General features: G+C 36.5%; 1 protein-coding gene across 29 annotated transcripts in view; it reads left to right on the forward strand.

The window, feature by feature from the left end:
- The window catches only part of Syp (synaptotagmin binding cytoplasmic RNA interacting protein), a 329,536-nt gene that overhangs the window by 26,629 nt on the left and 281,969 nt on the right, over positions 1–20,938 (forward strand). The gene's annotated exons all lie outside the window — the stretch shown is intronic.

A 20,938-nucleotide genomic window follows, 5' to 3' on the forward strand; every position in this document is an offset into this window, starting at 1 on the left:
CGGTTTAAAATTAGGGATTTTCCTAGGAATTTCTAAAAAAATACTACTTTCAACGAAAAAACAATATTATTCATGCATGAGTTCAGTGATTTATATATAAAAGTGTATACAAAAATAACTTAACAGAGACGAACCAAGTCTGTGCAAAAATAAACAAACCTGCAAAACGAGAACCAACAAACTGAACCAAAGAAAAACAAAATCACAAACATGTTTGGTGTCTTTTTGGTGGATATCTTAGCTGCAAAAAAGAAAGGTAGGACAGAACTATTTCTAAAAAACCTCTTTTTAATTACCTAAAGTTAATTAAAACAATTTTTCTAGAAATCAATGTATAATGATCTGTCTGTACGTGAAAGGGGTTTGTTAACAATGGGGAAGGATAGCTAACCACCCGCGCAAGACTACCCTGTAGTGCGATTCTCTAACTCATTTTTTGAGATACCGACAAACATCGGTAACTTTAAAACTCAAAATTATGAATGAAAAGTTCAAATAAAAGTTGACAACACTGTAGCTATCGGTAGGACTTTGCGACTACTTTTTATTGGTCGCTAACTTACCGAATAATATCGTTAATTACCGAAATAATAAGCATTTTAATTTTACCGATTTTTGTCGGTAGCTGCAAAAATGTGTTAGAGAATCGCACTACTGTTCAACTCTAATTCAAATTGTTACCATAGTTAGGTCTTATTCGATTGCTGAGGGCATGATTTTATGACGAATATCTCGAACCGATCCGAGGGTTTCCACTAAATGACTCCGGTTCCAATGTAACTTGATATAAGTCATTCCAGCTTAGGGTCAGTCAAACAAATTCAGTTCTGAAATCAACGTAACCGCCAATACATCGAGAATTTTGACATTGCCTAAGGAAGGAAATGATTCGAAAAAAAAAAAACTATATGTCAAATAGACATTGAAATTGCAAAAATTCCCACAAAGAAATGTCCCAAAAGTCCCAATCGGTCCCATGTGTGGAAAACTGCCTTATAGGAATACGTGAACTATCTGAAAAAAATGTATGGGTGCAATCAGGCCAGGTGTGGAACAATTTTAGAATGTCGATAATTATGATACAGGTTAATAGACGTTCTACAAACGATACGGCCCATATTCAAACATTCGGAAGCCATATAAGCCGAATAACCCATTACAAAGTAGGTAACCATTTTTTTGCATTGCCAGTAGTTAAAATATAACTCGTTATTTTTATACCCTCAGCCTTTGATACGATGTAAAGGTGCCCCGTCGAAGTAATGGGTTTAGACTTTGTATATTTAGGGGAAATCCGTTTTAGACAATTTGGACGTCGTCTGTCTGTCTGGTTTGGTTCAACTAATATTATGTATAAATTTATATCAAGATCGAAGACGGGCAATATCGGTCCGCTCTTCAGGCTACCTATCCCACAAATGTTCAACATTTTTAGCTAATGTGATGCGCACGATAACTCTCGAGGGGAGAACCCGATTTAGTGCAAGGTTTGCACATTGTAATATTTTTTCAATACATAGATGAGGTTCAAATATCGACTATATCAGTTCACTCCTTCGGGTACCTCCCTCTTAAACTTTAAACATTTTTCGCAAACAGTGCACTTTAAGGACTTTTTGCAACATGCATAACATGCTGCTTATACGACAATACCATTTTTTTCGAGGGCAACTCCATACTTCCTGAGATAATGGTCGCAAAAGTCCTAAGAAACGCTGTTCGCATCAACTAAAATGACTGATAAGAACGAAAACTTACGAATTGAGTATCCGATTTGGCAGAAACATTGCATTTCTTCCAAAAGGTACATCAAGTTCCAAGAAGGTCTGTAAAACATCCTCGGGTACCTTTTTTCAAAGTTCACAAAAGTTCAAAATTGTTTGCATAATTACATTTTAAGGGCTGTGCGCGGATCCGTTTGCAAATTTTTCCCGAAAATAATTTTGGTTGTCCTGTTTACAGTGGTTTAATGTTTTTCGTAGGCAAGTCCATGCTTCATGACATAATGGTCCAAAAGCTCTAAAAAACTCCACCGTGACATATTAAAAGGCCTGATGGGTACGATAACTATCGAAAATAATGAAAGACATTGTTTTAATCTTTGCGCATCGAATAATTTGCTTCATACTTAAATCATGTTCGAATATGGATTATATCGGTCCACTACTACGGGTATGTCCCACACAAAATTTCAAAATTTTTCGCAAAAGTCTAGTTTAGGAACACTACTCGGACTGTCACGACATTTTTTGCTGCATGTTGTCCTCGCCGCCCCTTAAACGACGTTACAATTTTTTTTCTCAGGGGCGAGTCCGTACTTCGTGAGATAATGGTAGCGAATGTTCTAAGAAACGCCGTCTGCATCAACAAAAATGAAGGAAGAAGGAAAACTTACGAATTGAGTATCCGAGTTGGTTGAAATTTTTTTTTTTTGTTCGAAGATGGTCTATATTGGAAAACATATTCGGGTACATATCTCCCTCACAAAAGTTTAAATTTTTAGCTTAATTCATGATTTAGCAGTGTAAGGGCCGAAAGTACCTCTTGTGCTCCTATATACAGCGATATAATGACGTTTGTGGGCAACCAACACGGTGGCCAACAAAAGTACCGTGTGATGTTTTCCAGATCCGCATACAAATGTACAGATCCGAGGCTGTGGCGTGGCTAAGGCCCGGAAATTCATCATTCCAGCAATTATTTATGAGATTTTATGAGTCGAAGAAACATTATGTTCGCCGTGATCCAGGAAACAGAACTCATCGTCAACTGAAGCTTACAACGTTTTGCGGAAGGAACGTAGAAGAAAGAGAGGAGATCTTACCTTTCTTTTGCACAAGTGCAGTACATGTATGGAATGTGAGCGATAGCAGTAAAGTGTGGAACTGCCTAAGTAGATGTGCTTAATGTGTGCATACCGCCGATGAATGGCTATGCTTTGCGTTATATGCCTTTGGTTCATGAAGGACTGAGTCAGAACAGGCCTTGCGACCGAAGAGTCATGGTGGCTCTTGACTTATCAAAGTACTTCGATATTGTCAACCATGCCAATCTGTTCGAGGACACATAGAAGAGTTCTCACCATCCATGTTTGAAACGTTGAATAATCATCTAATTGTGTGGAAGCTATGCATTTGTAGGATTGTGAAATAGGGAGTCGAAGTGCGGTGGAGTAAATGAGGAGTTCCCCCAAGGTGAGGTCATATCTTCGGAATTGTTTAAACCGCTTCTCTTCAGCTAAATCTACTGTCAACTGTTCAGACAACTGAAATATGGATCCCTTTAATACATGTGTCGATGGTGTCCAGGTATCGACTACTAACTTCATCATTTTGGGTACAGCTCATTTAAGTCCATTCACAATTGCCACTGGCGTTTGCGTTACGACTAGAAGTAGAAACAAAGTCCTCATGTCGCTAGCCGGCCAACACTTCAGGTGCTGACAAAATTGAACCTTTTGACCTCTTGTGAAGCAATCAATAAAGCAATAGGCCGGGGTGTGGTAATTTATGCAGCGCCATGATGTGCAAACATTAACGCTACTTGGCGAAAGACTTCCAATTTGTCAGGACTGCAACAATGGATGATCTAGAGGAGGTGAATATTTTACAGTTTCATCGGCACAACAATTTTTTATCGGTGCGTACCCGTTTGGTTGCTATCGCTAAAAACATTCCTGTAATAATCAAGAACATAAATGTGAACCTCAAGAACGATGGCCACTCACATTTTTGTCCGGAATTAGCTTAGCAGGACACCGATTATGTTTCAGAAGTGATCAACATAAGAAATTATGTGTAATAATGTGAGCTGTGGACACCTTCCCACAAGTTTATAAATAGATCACTTGAACACCCAGCTTATTTAAAGACGACGATAAAAAAACTTGGAAATTAACTTGGGAGATCTGGCAGAAAAGCTGGCTGCGCAGCAGGTTTTATATCGGCACCTGTCGAAAACTGCTCCAATGGTAACATGAGACAGAGGGGTTGATCCAACAGTAGCCAACGCTTCTGAAGTCATTGATGCCAAGGGAGTCAGGTATAAGAAACGCACATTTTAGTCAAGTAATCATTCATGATTTAGCACGGTTAAAAATGCAACTACCTCAACCAATAATCTGCCAGTTTGTGTTACCTTTAGGCCTAAAACAAATTAGTTTGTAATTACTCTTTTATACTCGCTTATTTATATATTGTTGCGGCAAATAAAATGTAAACCTTCCGTTGCAGATAAATTTTGTATTTGTTCGTCGCGCGCTCAAATCAGGCTTTGTAAATTAATTATGACATCTGTTTTTGTCTGTGGACATTAAGGCTTAATTGATGTCCCAGACTCACTAAAGTAAATAAAACACATTTTTCATTCCCGGTCAAAGCAAATCCCAATGACATGAATGAGAGAATGTGATGGTAAAATGCCCGAGCAAAAAAAAAAGAACCAACCCCTTAACAATGCGAAATAGTTAACCATCCATCGCTATGCATAAAAAACAATAAATGGTGCAAGTGCCTTCACCAACGCTACAGTCTGCTGCTGCTGTCGCCTGGCTTGTCATAAAACGGATTCACAACATCCATCCACGTTGGTTGGTTGGAATAACAGAAAAAATGGATGTTAGGGCCATAAAAACGCCTAAAAATATCCTATTCAGTTCAGTCTGCAATCTCCACGGACTAGTAGAGTAACTGCAAGGAGGGATGTAAGAAAATACATATAGGATAGAAGGAAAAACGAACATCAAGTCGTCAAAATAGAGGAAACGCATGGAAAACATATAACATCAGGTCCTATGTTTCCTGTTGGCTATTTTTGTTTGTTCATTTCTTTTTTTTTGTATCTCTTTTAGAAAAAAAATACTCCTTGTGTATTAAACAGAAAAAAAACGCTTCGTATAAAAGGAGCAACAACGGACAGGATATAAAGCAAATTACTTGACGTATTCATGTTAAGGTATAAGAGACGAAAAACGCCATGGCGTGCATGTATGCAGGTGAAAAATAGAAAAAGAAGACTAACACCGCCAGCATAATAGCAAAAGAACAAATTGTCTTTGTCATTTGGCATGGAATATGCTGCGAAGGAAGTTTGTTGTAACGTCAGTTGGTGTCTTTTTATTTCTTTTGGCCCGAGGAAAAATTTTAGAGAAATTATAAATTAAGGAAAATTTACAGTGCTCAACTACGGGATTAGGGTAAATTGTTAAGTCGTTATCCACATTGGTGGATAATGAAATTATCCACATTAATGGAAGATGAAAATATCCACGTTGGGGATCGTGAAATTCTCCACGTTGAAATACCCACGTTGGTTGATGAAGTTATCCACGTAGGGGCATAATGAAATTATTCAATATAATTATCCGCTGTGGTGGATGATGAAATTATCCAGGTTGGTGGATAATGCAACTTTCCACTTTAGTTTGGTGGATAATGAAATCTTCCACTTTAGCGGATAATGAAAATATCCTTTTTATTGGATAATTAAATTATCCACGTTAGTGGAAAATGCATTATCCACTTTATGGGATCCAATTTGGTGGATATTGAAATTATCCACGTTGGTGGATATTGAAATTATCCACGTTGGTAGATAATAAAATTATCCACGTTGGCGGATAATGGAATTATCCACGTTTGTGGATAATAAAATTATCCACATTGGTGGATTATAAAATTATCCACGTAGGCGGATAATGAAATTATCCACATTGCTGGATAATTAAAATATCCACGTTGCTGGATAATGAAATTATCCAGGTTGGTGGTCAATGCAACTTTCCACTTTAGTTTGGTGGATAATGAAATCTTCCACTTTAGTGGATAAAGAAATTATCCTTTTTATTGGAAAATTAAATTATCCACGTTGGTGTATAATAAAATTATCCACGTTAGTGGAAAATGCATTTATCCACTTTGGTGGATAATGAAATTATCCATGTTGGTGGCTAGTGAAATTACCCATGTTGGTGGATAATAAAATTCTCCATTTTGGTGGATAATGAAATTATCCACGTCGGTGGATATTGAAATTATCCACGTTGGTGGATAATAAAATTGTCCACGTTGGAATTATCCACGTTGGTGGATAATAAAATTATCTACATTGATGGATAATTAAAATATACACCTAGCTGGATAATGAAATTATACACGTTAGTGGATAATAAAATTACCCACGTTAGTAGATAATTAAATACTCTACGTTATAGATAAATGCAATGGTCCACGTTAGGCGATAATGACATTTTCCAGGTTAGGGGATAATGAAACTAACCAGGTAGGTGGATAATGAAGTTATCTATATCTACAATAAACTCATCCAATTTGGTGGATATTGAAATTATCCACGTTGGTGGATATTGAAATTATTCACGTTGGTAGATAATAAAATTATCCACGTTGGCGGATAATGGAATTATCCACGTTGGCGGATAATGGAATTATCCACGTTGGTGGATAATAAAATTATCCACATTCATGGATTATAAAATTATCCACGTAGGCGGATAATGAAATTATCCACATTGGTGTATAATGAATTTATCAACGTTGGTGGACGTTGCCGCATGATGAACAGATGTTTTGCACTGTGTCATCGATCCTTACCCAATAGGATTTTAGACGGCTGCACCATTTCAAACGTTGTCGATCCAACACTACTCTGATTTGTCGTGGCAACTGAAGCTCCTCAGCTGCGATAGATGGGGGATGTTCTCTGAGGAACGCGTTTAAAAGATAGTTGTTTATGCATCTGCGATTGCATCCATGTGAATATTTAAACCTGCTTGATAGGCTTGTTGATCTAGAGATTTCCTCTTGTAACGTTGTACCTCTCTGTCTAGGTCATAAAGATCCCTTCTGGCATTATGATTATCATGGCTCTCACGGTAACACCCAAACAAGTATTAAAACGAAAGCATGCCATTGTGATGCTGTACTGCAAGGACATTTGTCTTCTCATGTAGATGGTTCACTGAAGACATGAGAAGGCACCCTGTTGCATTTCTCAGGGCGGCATTCTGACAGGTTTGAATATTTTACAATCTCGTTGGATTTATATTCGCCGAACAAACTGGCACTGCAAAGCTTACCACAGACCGACAACAAGTTTTCTTCATCTGCTAACCAAGTACATCTTAGGTTGTCGCAGATACCAGTGGCATACGCGGACGAGGTGAAAATGCTGTCGAATGTGACCCATAGAATTTTGGGGTACATTGTGATCGGAATTCTGCTTGAGTGGCCGTAAATTTCTTGGTGGATATCTGCAAGGTGGTAAGATCGGTTAAATTAGAGTTCAGCCTTACACAAATGTCACTGGGGAAGGTATCAGACGCCAAGATCGTACAATTATCCGCATACGTAACGATCTCAATGCCGTCTGAAGGGGTTCGAATTCAGGACTTCTGATTCACTCTACAGGCTTTGGAATTCTTGTTCGTGAATTCCGCGTACGACTGGCGTCCACACATACAATTTATTATCCAAAGTTTCAAACTTGACCGGAGAGTAGTCTGCTCGATGCTTGACAGTATCAAAGGCTTTTGATAAATCGAGCGCTCCCATTACTGTTCTATCGAATGGCATGCATTGATTGAGTCCTTGACTACTAGGTGTGGAGATGGCGGAACCTATGCTAATGATCGGCAAGTGGGTAGATATTTCCGACGCTGGGTCCTCCCCAGGCCTCAAGAGTCTTTGGTAGGGCGACAAAAGCGAAATCGGTCTTTACGATTCACCTTTGCTGGCACCTTTGCCTGGCTTCAGTATCGGGACCACCCATTTTGCAGACTTTAGAACCAATGCGGGTGGCTAGAGACAGGTTGAGAACTTTAGTGAGATACTCGACTCCCAACACCTACAGCTGTTTCAGTAGCTGCTGCAGTTAAATCACCGTCGCTGTACCGCAACATAGTTTACTTTCTCCGCAACTGATTTTGTTTCGTCTTACAAAAGGTTTTTTATATTACCACCAGTTCAGATTTCAATTTCAATTTATTTCCATTTTATAATGCCCAGTCTTTCAACCTTAGGGCTGTATACTACATTTGAATTTATAATAACAAATTGCATGACTTAATATAGTAGCTTAAAATTAATAAGGAAAGGGTGTTAAACTACTCCAATCAAAACAAAATACTATCATACAATACAGAAAACTTTTTGATTTAAAATGCATTGAATTAAAACTGCTCCAGGAAGGAGTGGGAGGGATGTTCAACTACTCTAAACAAAACTTACAAAGTTTAAGAATTAATTGTAGTAAAATAAATAAGTTATATAAAAAATCTAATTAAAAAGAAAACTTTTTGATTGAGTTGTGACTACTCCAAAACAATATTCAAAATCAAAAAAAAAAAAAAAACACTTAATGGAAATTGAACTACTCCAATAAAAAATACGTTTTGGTATATGAATGTATAAGTTTATCATTGCAATGTAAATATGAGCAATAAATGGCAATAAAAAATTTATATAATTAGGAAAACTAAGAGTAATTTAAAATAAAAAACTCAAACATTTTTTCCGAAATAAAATTGATGAAAGATTAAAAGTTGTTAAGGGCTGTGGCAATACGTTATAAAATCGAGCAACACGTACAAGAAAAGATCGTTCTAGAGAAGATGATATCATTGGGATACGAATTTGAGGATTTCGCAAAGACCTCGTGAAGTTAAACATTTTGAGAAAGTGAAGTGCAGACTACTCCTTACAACATTTATAAAAAAAGCAGGTACATCCGCACTTTTATGAAATCATGAAACTTGCAACCTAAGTAATCAACAACGAATGAAGTAACGTTCTGCCAACTTCTGATTGAATAAACATACCTTATTACTCTGTTAAAAGCTACTTGAAGTTTCTTAAGAAAAAACTTCAAAACAGTACATAACTAACGGCATAATCATGGTTTTAACCACATACTTTTTTGTATCAACCGAAAGACTTAGCTCTGTGCTATACAGTTTCCTTTAGAGTTGGGTAATCTAGTTCCTAGTTCCTTGTACTAGTTCCAAAACGTATGAGTAACATCATGAAATATAACGTGTGATAGTAAGTATACGCAGTTCGTTCAAAGAAAAAATGTTGGACATTGGAACTGCGAAGTGAACTAGTTTCCTTAACATAAAGTTAAGTTCTGAAACTAATGAGCTGATGTGAGCCTGAAAAGTCAATCCAGAATCCACAAAAACTCCAAGGTATTTTACGTATTCAACGACCACAATTAGCGTATTGTTATATTTCACTACAATATCAGACCTTGAAGCTATACCAAACGCCATAGCTTTAGTTTTACGAACTTTACTTGTCAATCTGTTCGGGGACATCCAAATAGCCATAATTAAACTAGCATGATCAATAACACTCTGCATGACATCAGGGAAGGCAGCATCACATTTAAACAACAACTGAATGTCATCAGCGAAGGAAAATGGAATACAATTTTGTGAAGAAATGGAAGCGAAAAAGTCATTTAGGAACATAATGAATAATAAAGGCCCAAGATCAAAGCCTTAGGGTACACCACTGAAGACTGGCAACAAGCCCGATTGTTTACCACCAGCGTAAACATATTGATTATCTACCAGCGAGATAGAATATAATTAGAGAACACAATGTGAAGGAAAATCCAAAATGATTGCACAATTTAAATCAACAGAGAGAAGAATACAAAAACCGTGGCTACTTATAACAGCGAATTTCATCAGTAAGACCTACTAAAACCATACTGCGAATCATGGAGAAGAGAAGGAAAATATATATAGTCCAAAATTTGCTATGTGCTCTGGCACTTTAGAAATTATAGGCATGATTGATATGGGCTGATAATCATTAGCAGTATCGGACATACGAATAGGGATTCGACATGGACTCCAACTACACTCTATTAAGAATTTCTATTCCGCGAATTATTTTTAGTTTGATGTTTTGTTAGTTTATAAAAAAATTTTGTTATATAAATACTCTCTTGTTTTGGTGATGTCGCCACTTGTAGGGATCCGATACAAATCGACTTGCTTTTAGGGATCTCTAGAAAAATATATGCATTTGCATCTAACATTCTAGAACAGACAAGGAAACTTTTATAATATCAAAGAGTGGAGACGATTCTATTTTTTGCTCAATGATTGGCGACTTCCTAGCCTATTGTCAGTTTGACGGAGAGAGGGGTGAGGTATATGGGAACCCTTTTCCACCCTCTCTTTTCAACAAATTGCATAATGTAAATATGGAGTAAAAATAAATAAAAGAAAATATACATGTATGTACATTAGGGTTATGACTTTTTACAACCTCATATCCATGTATCATATTTTGATGGGTTCTTACCTAAGATCAAATAAAATCTTAATTATAAGGTGATTCTATAAAATAGCTCGCGCAAATTCATTTGCAATTTTTTCTATATGAGCTTTTTTGACAAACTATTGAAGTGTCTATGAGCAGACATATAACTGAAAATAAATTTTGGAGCTACACGACATAACCAAAATGACATAAGCTTTTGTTTCTCACTAAGTTTATCATCGTATCATTACATATCGTCACCTGAAATACCCAAAGACGTAACCCTTAAAGGATTACGTTGAGGGTTACGTCTTTGGGCATTTCAGGTGAAGATATACATACAGTGTCCCACAAATGTCTTCGTACCCCTGGTAATAAAATATTTATTAGTAATAATCAGTAGCTTGCGAAAAAGTTTTGCAGAACATTTAACTGTATTTGTCCTTCTTATACATTTCTGGTGTCTTACTAAAAAGAACTGGCGAATTTTGTTAATTAATTCATATGTTATTCACATAATACTAAAAAGTTTGCCCTTATTGATGCCACAAAAGTCTTCGTACTTTTTGGAATTGGTTTGATTTTATTCAAATTTCCGCATACTAAAGATTCCTTTATAACTGTTTATGTTAAAAGACAATAAGAAGGAGATGTTCGGATACATTTCTGGTCTGTTGCGCGGAATATGTCGTAAGATTTGTGAAAAAAATTTTCAGAAAACATGAGACTTTAATGTCGTACTTTAATGATCAAGTTAATCTTTAAACACAAATATTTCGATCTGTGAGTTAATTCTGCTAATCGCAAATAAGTATATTCTATGAAATCCTAGATTTGTCGCGTTCAAAAATGCCAAAATTGTCTTTAATATGACTTAAGGTCATTAAAGATGTGATCTAATCTTGCATATGACCACTAAAGATCTGTTTATTTTTGTGTTGAATATATGAAAAGACCTCTAGAAATTACACTGTAACAACATTAATGATGTAACTGCACAAAAGGCGGTCATTAATGCTCTTCGAAAATATTGAACAAATACTTACCCTCCTTTTGTAAATGATGTAAAAAGAAAATAACGTCTAGACATGAATGAAAAAATGCGACTTTCACATTTAGGAGGGACTTCATATACTTCCTTAAAGTGAAATACTGAATTTTGGGTTTATTTGGTGGATTGAAGGTGTTAAAATAACAATAAAACCTGATTACTTAAAATAAGAAATTTAGTCGATAAGCATGTATTAATTATTTTGTGATTTTGAGCCATACCGCAGTTAGTGGTGTTTACTAATTGGAATACATAGATGTATTCACCTAAAATCTATGATAAATTTACATTATTGAGATAAGTTTATAATCCCGTTCAGAAAAATTGGGATGCCTTATGGCATAACGACAATATAAAGTTCATAATTAAAGTATATGACCTCAAATATCAGGTTAAATCTGAAGCATATTGTTTCAGAACGCTAAATACAGGAGAATAGTGTTAACTCCGTCAAATGTTTAAGGAATTTGGTTGCAAAAAGTGCCTAGATTTACGACAAGATTTATGTTTCTCTTTTAAGCTATAAATAGGCCAATATAAGGTCACTCTACGCTGAAGATGCAATGAAAACCCCTCGAAAAATTGAGTATGGCGGAAACACATCGAAACACAAATCAGTGACATCACTTTTAACATATTTTAGTGTCCGTTTTGATAAATTCTGTTAGGGGTACGAAGACTTTTGTGGTGTCGAAATATCAACCTTTTTCGGTTTTGCCGTAATGAATCCGTTATGGTTCATCAAAATACAATCTTCTTTCGAAACTTTAATAAAGGACTGTTGTAGCGAACAGCCCAACATTGTTACAATTTATATCTTTCTTTTATCATCGTGTTTTTACATCGATTAAGGAAAATATTCTAGGGGTACGAAGACATTTGTGGCACACTGTATATCATTTTATCTCATATATAATTTTATTTCATATATCATATCAATTAAAAGAGGTTTGTGCCGGATCATTTCTTAGTATTTTTTCAAAGTGGTTTGTGCTTGACCTTTTTAATACTTGAATAGAATTCCCGCTACAAGAAATCACTTTTGAGAAAAAAGGTCAAAAACTCATAACCCTAGTACACAGAAAAACACAAACTTTATTTCGGATGGATCGATGGAATGGGTTTAGATGCTGAGGAAAAGATCGGATTTTTCACGAGTTCCTTTAAAACCAATGCAAAAAATCCAGTGAAATCATGGCATCTAATGAAACCACTTCCATAAAATTTTGCTGGGTAGTAGACGGAAGACCTTTTAAGATATGTACGAGGGCGGTTCGGAAACTTCTTAGCCTATCAATGAAAGAGAATAGTTAGTTTTTCAAAAATATTTGTATTTTTCAATATAATCTCCTGAAACTTCAATACACTTAGTCCAACGCTTTTCTAGCAATTCTACCCCTTGATTAAAATAGTTTTCCTCAAGGTCTTCAAAATAGTGGTTTACAACTGTAATTGCATCTTCATTTGAGGTAAAACGCATGCCAGCAAGGATTTTTTTTTAGATTTGGGAACAAGTAAAAGTCACTGGGATCTAAATCAAGAGAATAAGGTGAGTGGTCAAGCAACTCGTACTTTAATTCGTTGATTTTAGCCATTGTTAAAACACTCTTGTGCGCTGCTGCGTTGTCTTGATGAAAAATTATTTTTTTGTGTTGTAAGCCAGGACGTTTTTCTCGAATTAGTACATTTAATTGATCCAAAAGGTTGCAATAGTACTCTGAATTTATTGTTTTACCCTTTTGCAGATAGTCAATCAATAAAATACCTTTGAAGTCCCAAAAGCAGTTATGAAACGACGCTTAAAATCCATTTTATTTCGCTTAAAACGATCCAAACAAGCTTGAGAAATGTTCATGCTTATGCGTTTTTGATCGACTGTTAACAAATGCGGCACCCATCTTGCAGAAAGATTTTTCATCTGTAGCTCTTCATGCAAAATTAAATGGACTCGATCATTTGAGATGCCCATGATATTAGCAATTTCACGCACTTTTATTCGTCGATCATTTAATACCATATCATGCACTTTGGCAACAATTTCTGTTGTTGTTGCTGTTTTTGGACGCCCACTACGTGGTTCATCTTCAATGCTTGTACGATCACGTTTAAATTCAGCAACCCAATTTTTTACTGTTGCATATGAAGGAGCACTTTCACGTAACACATTCACCATATCGTTATGAATTTCTTGTCCCAATAAACATTTTTTTATGTAAATATTTAATGAAAGCACGCATTTCTAATTTTTCCATTGCAAAAAAATTGCGGATGCGTCTTTTTTGAACACCTGTTTCTATATGAAGGAGTTGCCAGATCGAAACAAAATTTAACATGTGTTCATAACAGAGATGGAAGTTTCCAAAACACTTAACTTTTTCTGTTTATACCGCGCTTTTTGTGCTAGGCTAAGAAGTTTCCGAACTGCCCTCGTATATATATAGTCCAAAATTTGCTTTTTCACTGTGTGATCTGCCATTTTAGAAATTATAGGCATGATTGATATGGGCCGCAAATCATTAGCAGTATCGGACTTACGAATAGGGGTTCGACATGGACTCCAACTACACTCTATTAAGAATTTCTATTTCGGGAATTACTTTTATTTTGAAGTTTTGTAAGTTTATAAGAAAATTTTGTTACATAAATACTCTTTTGTTTTGGTGATGTCGCCTCTTGTAGGGGTCCCCTACAAACCGACTTGCTTTAAGGGATCTCTAGAGAAAATATTTGTATTTGCATCTAACATGCTAGAACAAACAACAAAAAAAAACATTGTTCCACACGGGACAAGGGAGATTTCTCTCATATCAATGAGTGCACCCCGATTCATATTGAGCTCAATGATAAGGACCTACTGTTTATCGCCGAGTCCGAACGGCGTGTCTTAAGACACAACTTGTGGAGAAGTTTTTCAAGGCTGAAATACTCAGGAAATGTCGCTAACATTACTGAGGGGTATTTTGCCACCGTTGAAAAATGTTTGATGTTGCCTGGCCGGGGAATCGAACCCCCGACCTTCTGCGTGCAAGGCGGGCGTGCATACCATTGCACCACGGTGGCACCCGCTAGAACAAACAAGGAAACTTTTATAATATCAAAGAGTGGAGACCGATTCTATTTTTAGCTCAATGATTGGGGACTTCCGAGCCTATTGTAGATAATAAACCAAGGTAAATGGAGTGGTAGTGTCATCGAAATACAGTAGTGAAAAAAGACGAATAGTTGTGATGAAACGTCGGTTTTTTTTTCAAAAGTCAATTGGTCGACAATTATTTGCAAACTGTATTTGAATATGCTGTGTCCAAATTTTTCTTTGTTTTTGGGGAAATTACAATAATTACATTTTACTACCGAGGGGTTTAACCTTTCATATTCAATCGGCTGGTTTGATACCACTACCTTATAAATATGCCTTGTAATGAACCTTATATAGTTTTAAGTCCAAATTTACTTTCGGCAATTGTCAGTTTGATGGAGAGAGGAGGGTGAGGCATGTGGGAACACTTTGCCTCTCAACACCCGCTCTTTTCAACAAATTGCCTAATGTTAATATGAATTAAAAATAAATAAAAGAAAATATACATGTATGTACATTAGGGTTATGACTTTTTACAACCTCATATCCATGTATCATATTTTGATGGGTTCTTACCTAAGATCAAATAAAATCTTAATTATAAGGTGATTCTATAAAATAGCTCGCGCAAATTCATTTGCAATTTTTTCTATATGAGCTTTTTTGACAAACTATTGAAGTGTCTATGAGCAGACATATAACTGAAAATAAATTTTGGAGCTACACGACATAACCAAAATGGTATAAGCTTCTATTTATACCCTCAGCATTTATGCTAACGAGGTTATACACACTTTCATACGGGCAAAATGTGCCTCATTGAAATAATGGATTTAGACCCCAAGTATGTTTGGACGAAATCCATTTCAGACAATTTTGAGTTGATCTAGCAATGTCCGTCCGTCCAAAGACGTAACTCTCGAATGGATCAACCGATTCGGTCCAAAATTTGGCTTTCGTAATATTTTGCCCAAAGTTAGTTTAAGTTCTATGGGCTATATCGGTTCACTCCTTCCGGTACCTCCCCACAAAAGTTCGAAAATGTTCGGAAAATTTGTGCGCACGACAACTCTTGAAGGAAGTAACCGATTTGATCCATACTTTGACTCAGACTTACATGAGGTTCCAATATGGACTCATTCGGTCCACTCCTTCGGGTACCTCCCACACAAAATTTCGGATAAGTTCAGATTAGGACCTGCTCCCGAATCGCTTTGATTTTTTTTGCAACAACTTGTATTCACTGCTCCCCATACGACGGTACAAGTTTCATGAGGGGCAAGTCCATACATACTGAGAAAATAGCATGAAAGATGCAGAAAGCCCCTATGACACCGTGTGTTGGGATTGGAGCCCAAGATAACTCTCGAACGGTTCTGCCGATTCGGTCCAAAATTTGGCCTTCGTAAAATTTTGTCCAAACATAGTTTAAATTCGAAGATAAGCCATATCGGTCCACTCCTTCAGGTGCCTCCCCCACAAAGTTCAAAAATGTTCGGAAAATTGTGCGCACGATAACTCTTGAAGGGAGTGACCGATGTAATCCATACTTTGCACATCCTAATATATCTACCAGATATAGATCAGGTTCGAATGTGGACTATATTTGTCTGTTCCTTCTAGTACTTCTCACACAAAATTTTCAGAAAAGTTCACTTTAAGACCTGCTCTCGAATCACTTTGATTTTTGTTGAAGCGATTTGCATTCGCTACCTCCATTCGCTTCTTCCATATTTTTTGGGAAAACAGACCGAAAGGTGTAAAAAACCCTATATCACCATATGTGGCGGTCGGAGAGCACGATAACTCTCAAACTGTTCAACCGATTTGGTCCAACGTTTGGTCTTCGTCAGATTATGTCCAAACTTATTTTGATGGGGCAATACCAGTCCACAACTTCCGGTACTTCTCCCCAATATTTAAAAATGTCACTAAAATACTAGGACGATATCACTTGAGTGGGGCAACCAATTTGGTCCAAACTTTGGATCTCCTAATATTTTGTCAAAATTTAGTTTAACTTCTAAAATGGCCCATATCGGTCCTCCCTAAGGGTACCTCCCCTACAAAAGTTCAACATTTGTGTCTTAGTGCAGTTAATTCCTAATCCACATTCTCACTAAGTTTAACATCGTATCATTACACATCGCCACCTGAAATTCCCAAAGACGTAAACCTCAAAGGGTTACGTTGAGGGTTACGTCTTTGGGCATTTCAAGTGACGATATACACATATCAGGTCATTCATTCGTGCAATAGGAAATAATCTTAAAAAAAATCATATCTTAGTATTTTTTTTTTAAAGTGGTTTGTGCTTGACCTTTTTTAATACTTGAATAGAAATCATTTTCGAGAAAAAAGGTCAAAAAGTCATAATCCTTGTACACATAAAAACACAAACTTCATTTCTGATGGATCGATGGAATGGGTTTAAATGCCAACCAATGCAAAAAATCCAGTAAAATCATGGCATCTCATGAAACCACTTCCATAAAATTTTGCTGGGTAGTAGACGAAAGACCTTTTAAGATATACTATAGTATAAAAAAGACACCTTAAGGCATTCTCTAGGAGGCAGAAGACGTAAGTTTTTCTGTAGTATTCTCTAGTAGACAGATGACTTTGAAAGGTCTTCTTTAGACCACAGAAGACTTTTCGAGAAATTCTCTAGTAGTCAGAGCACATTTAAGGTCTCCTTTAGTAGAAAGAAGACATGTTAAGGTATTCTTTTGTATATAGAAGACCTTTCAAGGTCTTCCTTAGTATATAGAAGACTTTTTAAGGTCTACCTTAGTACACAGAATGCCTCTTAAGGTCTTTCCTAGCAGACAGAAGACCTTTTAAGGTATTCTCTAGTAGACAGAAGGCCGTTTAAGATCTTCTACTTCAGAAAGATTACATATAAAGGTATTCCTTAGTAAACAGAAGACCACTTAAGGTCTTCCGTAATACAGCAAAGGCCTCTTAAGGCCTTCCCGGAGCAAAGAACGGGTTGTCGAGAGGTTGAGATATCCATGAGGGTGGATAATCAAAATATATCTGTTGATGAATAATAACATCGATAATACGAATGCTTTAGCCTGATTTCGTGGTGTCGAACATAGAAGGGCATAGTTATTGGAGTAGTTGTGGAAAACGTTACTGAATTTGAATGCCGCAAACCGTGAATTGAATTTAAATGGAATAGATCCCATAATCTCATATGACATTAGGCAATTTTGCGTGGGCAATTATCAGTTTCTTGGTGAGAGAGGGTTTTGAGAGATGAAGAGATCTTCTTAGTCTTACCCTTACCTAGTGATGCATTTGCAATATTCTTCGAGCTGCAAAATGACTCATCCCCAACTGCACATGCTTCCTTCATTTCTAATTTGTTCACCTGTCATTGTCGAAAATGTCAACTAAAGCTTTTCGAAAAAAAAAAAAAAAAACTCTGTAAAGATTTTCGTTTCTTTGTTAACAACATCTTAGGTCATCTCCCAGATATTGTATTTCATTTTTTATTCATCGCAAAGATTACACTTTCCCATTATTCATAGGAGTTTTTGTATCAGTTTAAGTGCTATTTCTCAATGCGGTGGGGAGGGAGTGTATTGTATTGTATCCCCGAGATGATAGGACCCCTTGACTAAACGTGCCATAGCTCACAGCTGTGACCAAACATATTAGCTTTTTATTGTATTTACCTATTGTGGAAGAGTACTCTCTGGCAGTGTTTTTCTACTTCATTGTCCTATGAATTGTTCTGATATCCTTTGGATAAGGTGGTATCTAGATCATCAGGAAGAAGACAAAAAACGACAACAACAGCAATCACATTGTTGTGTTTTTATACACCTTGTATGGTCCCTTCTGATAGCTGGGGATGAATTAAAAACATGTTTCTTGTTTTTTTTTTCTTTTGTGCTCTACTAGTACTATGTCCTTTCTAGCTAGGGGAGAATAAAAATTGTTATCCTAAAACAAAATAAAAATGAATTGCAAAGCAAATTAAAATGACCTAGGATACTGTTTGGCTCCTTGTACGACAACCAACAACGACAATGCTGATGTTGATGTTTTTTTTCCTCGCTTACCTTACTCGAAAGTAATGTAAATAACAAATTGTTTCCTCAAAGAATGGTGGTTGTGGGCAAAGGTGTGACGTATTGCAGACAGACGGTGTAGGATATAAAACGGAAAAGGTGAACTAATTGAAGTAAGAGGAGTTTATGTATGCACCCATACACACATGTACATACATACATGTGTACATGCATGTGGGAATATCATCAGTCGCCTCAAAGTTTAGAAATTGTTTAGGTAACATTGTTCAACACTACTGGCCTGCCAGGGGACATAAAACAGATGTCATTTAATAGATCCATGGCTTAGAGAATAATAAAAACAAAACAAGTTTCAAACAAGTGATTTTTTTCTTGTTGTTGTTGATAGTCCTAAATGTGACAAGAAAAAGTTTCGGTTTTTTAGTTGTTGTTGTTCAGTAGTAGTTTTCGAAAAAAACCTATGCTACATTTGACTTGTGTTTTTTAATTAATATGGAGGGTAATAGGATACAAAATATCCTTCAAACTTCGAATTGCATACTTTGTTAGATCTATTCAACGGCAGTTTTTTTTTAGGCTTTAGAATTATATTGTTGTTGTTTCCTGACTTGTTTTAATTAAAATAAAAGTTTCTGCTACGAAGTCATTGACCATAAACAATATTCGAAACACTTAAAAGTGATCAGTTTAATATACAAAAACTTGAAAAATTCCCGCTAAAATGGAAATGGAATAATATACAAATATACAATATTTAATATGAAAATGGTAGACACTGAAAATTTATTTAGAAACCGCCTTGGCGTTAACATGAAAGCAATAGTACACTATTCAGTACAATTTTTATACCCTCAGCATTTATGCTAACGAGGGTATATACACTTTCATATGGGCAAAATGTGCCTCATCAAAATAATGGTTTTAGACCCCAAGTATGTTTGGACGAAATGTGTTTCAGACAATTTGGAGTCGATTGAGCAATGTCCGTCCGTCTGTCTGTCTGGCTGGCTGGCTGGAGCGCACGATAACTCTCGAACGGATCAACCGATTTGATCCAAAATTTGGCTTTCGTAATATTTTGCCCAAACTTAGTTTAAGTTCGAAGATTGGTTATATCGGTCCACACCTTCCGGTACCCCCCACACAAAAGTTCGAAAATGTTCGGAAAATTGTGCGCACGATAACTCTTGAAGGGACTAATCGATTTGGTCCATACTTTGCACATCCTGAAATGTGTATCAGACTTAGATAAGGTTTCAATATGGACTTAATCGGTCCACTCCTTCGGGTACCTCTCACACAAAATTTCGGAAAAATTCAGTTTAGGGCCATCTCTCGAATCGTTTTGATTTTTGTTTTAGCAACTTGTATTCACTGCCACCCAAACGACGGTACAAGTTTCATCAGGGGAAAGTTCATACTTCCTGAGAAAAAAGCCTGAAAGATGCAAAAACCACCTATGACACCGTGTGTAGTGGTTGGAGCGAAAGATAACTCTCGAACGGATCTGCCGATTCGGTCCAAATAGTGACCTTCGTAATATTTTGTGCAAACTTTCTTTAAGTTCGAAGATAAGCCATATCGGTCCACTCCTTCAGGTACCTCCCCCACAAAGGTGCAACAATTTGCGGAAAAATTGTGCGCACGATAACCCATGATACGAGCGACCGATTTGGCCCATACTTTACACATCCTAATATATCTACCAGGTATAGAACAGGTTCGAATATGGACTATATTTGTCCATTCCTTCGGGTACCTCCCACACAAAATTTTGGATAAATTCACTTTAAGACCTGCTCTCGTAACACTTTGATTTTTGTTGAAGCAACTTGCATTCAATTACGACAGTAAAAGTTTTTTTCAGGGGCAAGTCCCTACTTCTTGAGAAAACAGCCCAAAAGTTGTAAAAAACTCCTATGGCACCATATGTAGTCGCTGGATAGCTTGAACCGAATACTGCGTTCGTCCACACGTTGGATATTGTAATGATTGAAACAATTGATATTAGATGGAATTCGAATGTGGTGATTATAGGTCCACTCCTTCCGGTACCCTAAAAAATCTAAAACGGCTAAAAAGGGACGCGATATCTCATACACGTAGCAACCGATTCGGTCCAAACTTTGGATCTCTATAGCTCTGTTTCTTTACGTTCAAGAATCTTCAAGTTTTGCCACTTTTTATTCGAAAAGCGTTCCTTTACTTGAGACACGATACAATTCATATGGGATCAGTTTACTACATTTGCTACTTTTGCCGGTTTTACCGTTTTCAGAAGTAAAGGAACATACCATATATAGTCGAAACTTAGTTTATGTTCAAATTTGGGCCCTATCTGTCAAATCCTTGTTGTAACACTCACACAAATGTTCAACATTTTTGTGTGGTTAAGGGTCTGTTCGAGGATCCTTTTGACATTTTACCAAAGGTTTTGCTTGTGGCCCTGTTATAAAAAGCCCAATCTATAGAT

The sequence above is a fragment of the Musca autumnalis genome, unplaced genomic scaffold (genome assembly GCF_047663935.1).
Source record: "Musca autumnalis isolate F117 unplaced genomic scaffold, ASM4766393v1 scaffold_1, whole genome shotgun sequence".
Taxonomy (NCBI): Eukaryota; Metazoa; Arthropoda; class Insecta; order Diptera; family Muscidae; genus Musca; species Musca autumnalis.